A 12,121-nucleotide genomic window follows, 5' to 3' on the forward strand; every position below is an offset into this window, starting at 1 on the left:
CTTCTCTCCCTTCCCTCCAGCTCTCAGGGAAGAAGTTAGCCAGGGAGTACTGGCGTGTCCAGTTCATCCTCGGCGGCTGAGAGGAAGTCCCATTCAGGCTGCTGTAAGCTGTGATGAGATCAGAGCTGTGAAGTCACATGTCCTCACTCCTCCATAGCTTGGATACGCTCCCCTTTTGGAGGTATTTGATCACCCCTGCGGTTTTTATTTTTTGCACTATAAACAAAAAAAGAGCGATAATTCTGAAGAAAAAACAATATTTTTTACTTTCTGCTATAAAACATAGCCAATTTAAAAAAAAAAAATCTAATTGCTTCATGAATTTAGGCCAATATGTATTCTGCCTCATATTTTTGGTAAAACAAATCCCAATAAGTGTATATTGATTGGTTTGCGCAAAAAATATTGTGTCTACAAACTAGGTGATTTATGTAATTTTTATTTTTTTAAATTTATTTTTACTAGTAATGGCGGCGATCAGGGATTTTTTTTAGTGGGACTGCGACATTGCGGCGGACAAATTGGACACCTTTGAGGGGACCAGTGACATTACTACAGTAATCAGTGCTAAAAATATGCACTATTACTGTACTAATGACATTGACAGGGAATTATAACTGTGCATGCATTATAACTGTGTGGGGAATGGACTCACTAGATGAACACTGAATAGTAGGAACACAGAATCCATGTGTTCATCTGTGACAGAACAGTGGTCTGCCTTGTTTACATAGGCAGACCGCCATTCTATCTCCATGGGGAATGATTACGGGTGGCCGGTGGACCCCGCTGATTGGCTCCCCCTCTGGCCAATCGGCGCGCACATACCCCCACTGTCTATTTCACTAAGTGATGTACAGGTACGTCCTTTCGCGTAAGAGAGACAAACTGCCACAGTAAAACTATGGTGGCTGGTCGGCAAGTGGTTAAATTGACTATAAACTGTAAATAATATGTTACCCATGGTAATGTTTGTGTAGTTTGGGAACCACATTTTCTAAATTTATTTAGAGTATATTCCTGAATAAAAATCTCTCTATAGTGGGTTACAGAGCTATCCCAGGCAATAAATGAAAGCAATTAGTGAACTGTGAATGACATCCAGCAAACACAAAAGCCACATTAACATTAGCTGATTTGAAATCTCAGCAGAACTGCCATGATTCTGCCTGTGATTCCAAATTGCACAGATCATGCATTGGGTGCCATTATTCCTAATGGCACCCCAAACGTGGTGCAAATCTGCCACGATTGTCACGCGACAGAATTGCTCGGCAAGACTGATTATTAGTTGATCACTTTTCAGAGGATGTTTGACAGGTGATAAAAATGCATTATGTCTCCTTTTTGTTGCCTTTTTTACCCCTAAAGCCCTCACAACTGTGCTACAACCGAATGCATTGCACACAGTTGTGGGGTAATTATGGCATGTCCCAATTCACCTGAATGGGTTGCCTTCGGTGGGTGGAATTGCCAACCAAATGAGATAATGGGAATCATTTTTGCTGTACCATAATGAAAAATATCTCGGCCACAGCATGTGCATACCCCCTATACATATACCTTTCCAACCACAAGTTTACACAAAGCCTAAGGAGTCTATTTATAAAACAAAATTGCTGTGCAAATGTCTCAACTATTTGCTCAGCTGTCACAAATATTTCCCGTATTTTGCCTAATATGTTTGTTTTCTACAAGTGTTATGCCCCATACACACGTGCAGATTATCTGCAGACTTTTGTCTGCAGACTTACCTTTTCTATGTAATGCAAGGGCTTGCTGGATTGCATACAAATTGAAAGTGTTTAGGTTTGACCTCATATTATATGGTTTTGGTAAGTCTGCAGACAAAAGTCTGCAGATAATCTGCACGTGTGTATGGGGCATCATCTCCATCTAGTGGCCATAATGCAGACATTTTCTAATTGGGGTATTGCAGGAAGATACTTCATTATTGCCAGTAGATGGAGCTGATGATCACAGGAAATAAACGTATTAAGCCAGGTTAACATATGTGCAAATTAAATGCGGGTTTCCCATGACATGCGAGTGTGACCAGTTGTCAAATGAATTGGTTCACACAGGTCCGGGGTGGCTGCCTGTCTGCATTTCAAAAGGGTTCTGTGTGTGTTTAGGTCTGATTCAGGTGTGAAAAGTTGGACCCGATTCGCACCTGAACCAGTGAACAGGAACACACCGAACCCCATGCTGGAAACTGTGGTCGCACGTATGTGAATACGGCCTTAAGCAAAATACAGGATTATTCATGACAGCTGAGAGAATGCTTAAGACATTTGCAAAGTGACTTTTTTTTAAAAAGTCAACTTAACTGACTTTATTCTGAATGTTCTGTGATCATCCCCCATCAGATCTCACAGAGCTGAAGTCTTTGCTGTGTAACTTTCTTTATTATTGCTTGTTGTATTGTCAATGAGATTCAAACATCCAAGGTAGGTTTGAATGTGACTGATGTTTGTTAGAAACGCCTTGGTACTAACACATAAGAACTTCTATATGTGAGGGCCCATTCACACTAGAAACCACATGTGGATCATATACAGTTCTGTGCAATGTGATTTCAGCCCATTCATTTTGAATGGGCTGAAATCGCAACACACCAAATGTAGTGCATGCACTACTTTTTGAAATGCATGGCAAATACATTGCGAGGTAATTTGGCACCATGCGATCTGGTATGGGTCAGTGCAGGCAAATGCACTGTGTTTGCACACGCATTTGGGGTGTCATTAACTTCTAACTAACCCCTTTAGCAGATCACAAGGGCAGTGTGATTGGAATGCAGTGAGGGAAGCCGCACAGTAACGTGGCACTCTCCCGCACTGCATTCTAGTGTGAATGGACCCTAGGAGCCAATAATAAGCCTCTGCATTTGGGAATGTTTGTTGTGCAATATAGGGTCCTTTCACACATAGGTCCGTTTGTCCGTTTTTCATCCATCCATTGACGGATGAAAAACGGACATCAATGCATCTCTATGTGAAAACAAATGACAACTGATGATTATCCCTTAACATCCGTTTTCATCTGCTTCCATCAATGTCCGTTTTTTTGGAACGGATGAATGCCCTATTTTTCATCCGTCAAAAAAACGTATCAGACGAAAAACGGATGTAAACGGACAAACGGTCCATTTTTCATCCATTTTTGCATTGGTAGTAGATGTAAAAAAAAACGGATGAAAAATGGAAAACTGATACATTTTGACGTGACTGAACTGATGAACTGAACGGACCATATGTGTGAAAGGGGCCATAAGCAGGTCTGCAAAAGGTTTATACTGGATGACCAGATCATTGTCATCAGAAAGTAGAGTGGACTGGTTCATTACAATAACACCTGTATATAAACTTGATGTCACCTTTCCTTTTGTTTTCCAATTAAATCATGCTGCAGCCTCACCTAAAATTCACAAGCTTTGATATCAAGTGTTCCCTAATCTCCTGTTCCTGCAATCTCACTCATAATTCCCAGTCCGTAGTCCCGGTCTCTGATACCCGTTGACAACTTATGCCTCGTACACACGCAATGATTGTTGGCCGTGAATTTTTGGCCAACGTCCGATCGGCCGATTATCGGCTTGTTAGTATGATGCTTCCGACAACCGACTGCGACTTTTCGGCCGAACAAAATCTGGTATGCATGCAATAAAATTTTTGTTGGCTGTCAACAGAATGGCCGATTTTCTGTCAGTCAGTACAGATTTCGGCAGACAAAAATTAAGATGAGCAAGACTGGGCATGCTCAGAGAAGAAAAAACACACGGAAAGTAAACCAGCATATGACATCACTTCTAAAGTTGGTTGTTGTTGGCCGAGAAAATTCGTGTGCAGTCTAGAGCACATTTCAACCAACACAACAACACTGGACAAAAGACGGCCGATCGGTCGGCCTATAATCGTTGCGTGTGTACGAGGCATAACTTGAGCTCTGGCTCACAATTTTTTCTCTTGATTCTATATCTTGTCTAGTTGCTGTCAGCTGTTGCCAGTCCAGGTGTATCTGTGGGTTGCAGCCTGAAAGCTGTCCAGACGTAAAGTCCATCACCTCTTGCTGGATGTTCTGGTAAATATCAGGCAGCTCCTTAGATTCTTATACTACCTTGTATATAAAGATATTTTCTAGCTGTTTGGTTGCAGGTTCTACTTTAACCACTTCTGGACCGGAAGGATTTGCCCACTTAATGAGCAGGCCATTTTTTGCGATTTGGCACTGCGTTACTTTAACAAACAATTGTCGTGCGTTGCTGTCCCAAATAATATTGATGTCCTTTTTTTTCCACAAACAGAGCTTTCTTTTGGTGTTATTTGATCACCTCTGTGATTTTTATTCTTTGCGCTATAAACAAAAAAAGAGCAACAATTCTGAAAAAAAAAAACAATATTTTTCCCATTCTGCTATATAACATTCCCCAAAAAAATAAATAAATTAAAAATCACAATTTTTTAACATTTTAGGTCAATTTGTTTTCTGCAACATATTTTTTGTTAAAAAAAAAAATCACTGGTTTGCGCAAAAGTTATCGCATCTACAAACTACGGGAAAGATTGATGTCATTTTTATTGTTTTTTTGTTTTTTTACTAGTAGTGGTGGCGATCTGTGATTTTTAGCGGGACTGCAACATTGCGGCGGACAGATCGGACCCCTAACTGACATTTTTGACACTTTTGGGGGGACCAGTGACATTACTACAGTAATCAGTGCTAAAAATATGCACTGTTACTGTAATAATGACACTGGCAGGGAAGGGGTTAACACTGTGGGTGATCAAGGGGTTAAATGTGAGCCTAGGGGAGTGATTCTAACTGTATGGGGTGGGGCTTAAGGAATGACCATAGAGACCTGGGATCCTACATAGAAGGATCATAGGCCCTCTGTGATCATTCCAGAGAGAACAACAGTCAGCTGTGTTTACGGGAAATGATTGCAGGTGTAATATATATTATTATTTTTTTTTACATTTTGAGTTAAAAAATATTTTCGTTTTTGGTCGTTGTGGCACCAGGAGTCCCATGATATATATTTACTTATATATGTTGTAGATGATATATATATATATATATATATATATATATATATATATATATATATATATATATATATATATATATATATATATATATATATATATATATATATATATATATATATATATATTCTTACATGGCCTTGACTTTAGATGCTATTTTATATTTCTGGATATTGGGATATGGTGATATCATGGGACTCATGATGCATATATCGTGGTGTAGCTATATCTGGTTCTGGTTTTATGGTTTTACAGCCTTATCTTTTCATTAGCACACACTTTTTTTTTTTACACTTTGTGAATTTTTGGTAATATCTATGTATCTTTTTGTTGTTTTTCATGATTGTAACGTTCTTGCACCTTGTATTGATATGGAAGCAGGGTTTTGTTACATATCTATTTTCCCATTAGAAATCAGTGTGTGTTTTCAAAATGAACAATAAACAGATAAGAAAGGGAATATTCAAATACTGGGGCATTTCACCTGCAACTAGTTGCTGATAATTGGATAATTAGGACATGTGATTTCTATATAAACTTTTGCTTCAGTTTGAGTTTTTATGGTTTTGACAAAGCACGCATAGTCGTGTGAAACATGTCATCCTTCTGGCCCTTGCATTGTGCCTGTGACATCCTGTGCTTGTTTTTTATTTCTCCAATACATTTTCATTGCATCCTATGGGAAGTGCAGCCACTCATTTTTTCACATTGTCTGTAGCAGTGGCAGGGCGTGCACCCAGCAGGAGTTTGTTCACTTTCAGCCCAAGAGATCAACCTGGAACAGCAATATCTGGTTTGACTAGACTGGGGGGTTAGTATACATAATCTGGAGACCAGCCAGTCAGGGGATAACCCAAAATCTGGAGACCAGCCAGTGAGGGGATAGTGGATATGCTCAGGAAAGTGGCCACCAAAGTATTTACACACATCCTAATATTCATATACTGGAGACTGGTCAGTGAAAAGCACCCTGAGGCTTCCTGGGATCTGTGCTGTATGTATACCAGGAGGCTATGGGCAGCTTACATAGGCAAGAAACAAGGGAGTGTTGGGATGTGTTCCCCAAAAACCTAATAAAAAAATAAAAATAAAATCTGTTTGTGATACAGAAGGGGGTAGGAGTGGAATGACAGAAAGTGGATGATAAAGGTGAAGGTCTGCTTTAATACAGTTGAATAGTCGCTAAGAAGTTAATCCATATACACTGTACAGGTACCAAGCACATACACTGGAGACTTGTCCCTGAGGGTTAAAGCACATACGCAGGAGATGGGTACTAGTCACTGGGGGGGGGGGGTATTGTATACAGTCTGGAAGTTAATTACCGTAAGATTAATGCTGATACATTAGAGACTGGTCGCTGTGGGTTATTGCATACAGTGCACTGCAGAGACTGGTCATTGCAGGATTAATGTAAATACTCTAGATAATGTTCTCTCAAGGGTAAATTCACATATACTGCTGCTTTAAAGACTGGCTAGAGCATTTCATGTATTTTAGAGACCTATTTTCTTTATAGGACTCAAAGCTGCCTGAAGTGGTATGCACCGGAAGAGGGGGACCCAGTTGGGCATGCTGTATTTTTTTTTTTTTACTTTTCTGCATTTCAGGGGCTGCTAGAGCATGGTCTACCAAAAAAAAAGTAAATGGGTTGTTATTTCTTGTAAATCTGATGTGGATAATTATTTTGTATATGGGACCATTAGGAAATGGACATGTGTCCGTTTACACACGCTGATATCCAGTCCTATCCAATTAGCTAAAAACAGATGGATGGGGATCTGAACCCCATCCGTCTAGCGGATCTGATGGTGGTCAGGTGTAAACAGACAGGTTTTCCGTTTACATCTGACTGCTCATAGAGGAGAGCAGGTTGTGTCTGTGTCCACTCTGCATAAGCGGAGTGGATACGGACCAGCCATCTGCCTTTGCACCAGGGATCACAAGACAAAATCCCCAACTGAGCAGGCAGACCTTGTGTGAAAGGGGCATAATTTTTATCTGATCGGCACAGAGGAGATATCAGGGGTCTAATAGATCTTCAATGTCTCCATAAAGAGTACCTGTCAGCAATAAATAAATAAATTTTCTATCCTGTACCTACTACCCAATGTCATACCCTTTGAACTCTTCTTCTGTACATGCTTCCCGCTATCCTACTCTTAGCGCTTCTCTCTTATACATCCTGGCCACTGTGATACCTCCTGCATGCATCTTCTGCTGTCATACAGTCCTTTACTGCATATACAGCTGCTGTCATACACTAAACACTCCTCTCCTGCACATACTACCTGGTTTTTATACTTGCCATGGTCCTCTATTTAACATACTCCCACTGCCAACCTCTCCAGCATATACTGCTGCTGTAACAATCATACCCTTTACATTCCTCTCCTGCACATACTACCACTGCAGTACTCTTCACATATCTTTTCTGCATATAGTACTCTCTGTTTTACCTTCCATGATACACTCCTCCACATACTGCTCCTTGTTATACTCTGTATGCTCCTTTCCTGTACATACTGCCACTGTCAGACCCTTCAAACTCCATTCTAGCATACTGCTGCTGTCATACCCTCTACAATCCTCTCCTGGACATATCGCTCCCTGTCAAACACTGTACACTGCTCTTCTGCACATACTGCCCACTTTCATACCCTGTGGACTCCTCTCCTGCATATACTGTCCCCTGTCACACACACTCTCTTGCACATACTGCTCCTGTCATAACCTCCATACTTCTCCCCCACATATACTGCTCCTGTCATAACCTCCATATTTCTCCCCCACACATACTGCTATAACACCTATATATGTGTATGTGTATAAATACATATAAGTGTGTGTGTATATATACCCCTATACAGAAGTTCAGATGTTATGCCTGCCTCCAAAGACCCCAAAAAATGCCCAAAAAAAACCACCTGCAATAACACACCTGGGCATTTTTCTTTTGGCGCAGGCGTTTTTTTTGGGCATTTTTTGGGGGTCTTTGGAGGCAAGCAAAACATCTGAACTTCTGAATAGGGGTATATATATACACACACACTTACAGTCAGGACCATAAATATTGGGACATCAACACAATTCTAATCTTTTTGGCTCTATACACCACCACAATGGATTTAAAATGAAACAAACAAGACGTGCTTTAACTGCAGACTTTCAGCTTAAATTTGAGGGTATTTACATCCAAATCAGGTGAAAGGTGTAGGAATTACAAAAGTTTGTATATGTGACTCCCACTTTTTATGGGACAATTTGCTGCTCAGCTGTTCCATGGTCAGGTGTGTGTTATTCCCCTTCATTATCCCATTTACAAGGAGCAGATACAAAGTCCAGAGTTCATTTCAAGTGTGCTATTTGCATTTGGAATCTGTTGCTGTCAACTCTCAATATGAGATCCAAAGAGCTATCACTATCAGTGAAGCAAGCCATCATTAGGCTGAAAAAACAAAACAAACCCATAAGAGAGATAGCAAAAACTTTAGGTGTGGCCAAATCAACTGTTTGGAACATCCTTAAAAAGAAAGAATGCACCGGAGAGCTCAGCAAATCAAAAGACCCAGAAGACCACGGAAAACAACTGTGGTTGATGACCGAAGAATTCTTTCCCTGGTGAAGAAAACACCCTTCACAACAGTTGGCCAGATCAAGAACACTCTCCAGGAGGTAGGTGTATGTGTGTCAAAGTCAACAATCAAGAGAAGACTTCCCCAGAGTGAATACAGAGGGTTCGCCACAAGATGTAAACCATTGGTGAGCCTCAAAAACACGAAGGCCAGATTAGAGTTTGCCAAACAACATCTAAAAAAGCCTTCACAGTTCTGGAACAACATCCTATGGACAGATGAGACCAAGATCAACTTGTACCAGAGTTATGGGAAGAGAAGAGTTTGGAGAAGGAAGGAACTGCTCATGATCCAAAGCATACCACCTCATCAGTAAAGCATGGTGGTGGTAGTGTCATGACGTGGGCATGTATGGCTGCCAATGGAACTGGTTCTCTTGTATTTATTGATGATGTGACTGCTGACAAAAGCAGCAGGATGAATTCTAAAGTGTTTCGGGCAATATTATCTGCTCATATTCAGCCAAATGCTTCAGAACTCATTGGAAGGCGCTTCACAGTGCAGATGGACAATGACCCGAAGCATACTGCGAAAGTGTAATGTTCTGGTACCTTTGGTTACCCTAATTACTCTTTCATAAGTGTATGCGCCCCACCATTCTCTTTTGGTAAGGTGCGCATACACCTTTAAGACTGATGCTGTCTTCACTGAGCGCCGGACTGGATGGCTATTTAGATCGCCGGCTCTCACTCACATGTGTTCGTTCAAACTGCTTTGTGCCTTGATGCTAACCTGTCTTGAAGCTCACATGCTTGCAAGCATACCTCGCTGTCGGAACCACGCTGTGCTGATCCCTGTATCCCGCTACCGGATCATCCGCTCTTGCCGAACCTCTCCTCTGCTACATTGCTATTAGTGATAAGTACCCCACAGGGGAAACCTCTATAACCTTTATACTAAAGCTTACACTATCTAGCTCTGCATACTAAGGACTATTACTACATCTGCATTATCTAAGATTACTAGCTCTTGAGCCTACTACCACCTGTTCTTGCACTGGGTTGATCTCTCTTGTATGTCCACCTGCTACTCTGTCATCTACTACCATACATGATTGCTAAACCTATCTGCATCCCATCTGCTACTATCTTACTTTCAAGAACATTTCCTTTCAAGTGTCTGTCATCTACCATCTCTACCCAACCTGTCTCTTCAGCCTATCATCACTGTGTTACTATATACATAAGTCACTCTAGGAAACATCTTATTGAGTGTGTGTATTTACTTGCTGAATTGAGATCATCCACACATGATGAGTCATTGAGAGTTGGGAATGGTGTCTCAGCGTTTCTCTACATGACTACTGAAGTGGAATATTTCTGCAGCTGAAAATCCACATCATACGTAAAACGCAGGAGCGTTACAGAAAGCAACCAAAGAGTTTTTTAAGGTAAAGAAGTGGAATGTTATGCAATGGCCAAGTCAATCACCTGACCTGAATCCAATTTAGCATGCATTTCACTTGCTGAAGACAAAACTGAAGGGAAAATGCCCCAAGAACAAGCAGGAACTGAAGACAGTTGCAGTAGAGGCCTGGCAGAGCATCCCCAGGTATGAAACACAGCGTCTGGTGATGTCTATGCATTCCAGACTTCAGGCTGTAATTGACTGCAAAGGATTTGCAACCAAGTATTAAAAAGTGAAAGTTTGATTTATGATTGTTAATCTGTCCCATTACTTTTGGTCCCTTTAAAAGTGGGAGGCACATATATAAACTGTTGTAATTCCTACACCGTTCACCTGATTTAGATGTAAATACCCTCAAATTAAAGCTGAAAGTCTGCAGTTAAAGCACATCTTGTTTGTTTCATTTCAAATCCATTGTGGTGGTGTATAGAACCAAAAAGATTAGAATTGTGTCAATGTCCCAATATTTATGGACCTGACTGTATATGTATTTATACACATACACACATATAGGTGTTCTAGCAGAGAAGCCATATGGGTGTTAATTATTTCATTAGGGCAAGCATAGGTTTCTGCTACTTTCACACCTATATATGTGTATATATACATACATGTGTGTATGTGTGTGTATATATATATATATATATATATATATATATATATATACCCCTACACAGAAGTTCAGATGTCATGCCTGACTCCAAACATGTCCTCAAAAAAGCCCTTTAAACGCCTGCAGCAAGAAGCAGGGTGACAGGGGCGAAGCCATATGCCTGTTCTATAAGTGTTCTAAGAGAAACTATCTTTTCTCTATAGCGGTCACTCTGACATGGATGAGTTTTGTCACCCTGCCATAGCAGTCAGAGTCAGTTAACCCTACACTACACTACGGTCCCCTTACACTTAACACTTTCCCTACAGAAACTAGATTATTAAATCTAACTATAGTGTAAAATAGTACCCTAACTACACTAGATATCCCTTTCCTCACACTAATAATTGCTAAATGACACTTTGAAGCAGAAGTAACAGAACTGCTTCCACTCTCTTCCATGTCCCTGTATTACAATGCTAGGAATTTGGCGGGGCTATCTTATATACTGGGGGGCGTATTCACTAATGATTGGCCTCTGGACCCCCTAGTCACTCCAATCACATTCCTAGTATTCTCCTCCCCCCTCAATTGGCTTTTACTGATGGTTCTGGTCCAATCACAGGCTTTTAAAGCCCAGTTCCTGTCCCATTGCATTTTGGTCGGCTCTGGTTGCCGAATTCCAAACTTTTTCAGCAAAAAGTTCGGAAATCGGCCGAACCTCGAACAGTCAATGTTCGGGTCGAACCGATGGTCAACCCGAACCGTTCGATCATCCCTAGTCATAACCTCCATACTTCTCCCCCACACATACTGCTCCTGTCATAACCTCCATACTTCTCCCCCACACATACTGCTCCTGTCATAACCTCCATACTTCTCCCCCATACATACTGCTCCTGTCATAATCTTCATACTTCTCCCCCACACATACTGCTCCTGTCATAACCTCCATACTTCTCCCCCACACATACTGCTCCTGTCATAACCTCCATACTTCTCCCCCATACATACTGCTCCTGTCATAATCTTCTTACTTCTCTCCCACACATACTGCTCCTGTCATAACCTCCATACTTCTCCCCCACACATACTGCTCCTGTCAAAAACCTCCATACTTCTCCCCCACACATACTGCTCCTGTCAAAAACCTCCATACTTCTCCCCCACACATACTGCTCCTGTCATAACCTCCATACTTCTCCCCCACACATACTGCTCCTTTCATAATCTCCATACTTCTCCCCCGCACATGCTGCTCCTGTCATAACCTCCATACTTCTCCCCCACACATACTGCTCCTTTCATAACCTCCATACTTCTCCCCCGCACATGCTGCTCCTGTCATAACCTCCATACTTCTCCCCCACACATACTGCTCCTTTCATAACCTCCATACTTCTCCCCCACACATACTGCTCCTATCATACCCTCCATGC

Source organism: Pelophylax lessonae (genome assembly GCF_965119305.1).
Source record: "Pelophylax lessonae genome assembly, chromosome: 2".
Classification (NCBI taxonomy): Eukaryota; Metazoa; Chordata; class Amphibia; order Anura; family Ranidae; genus Pelophylax; species Pelophylax lessonae.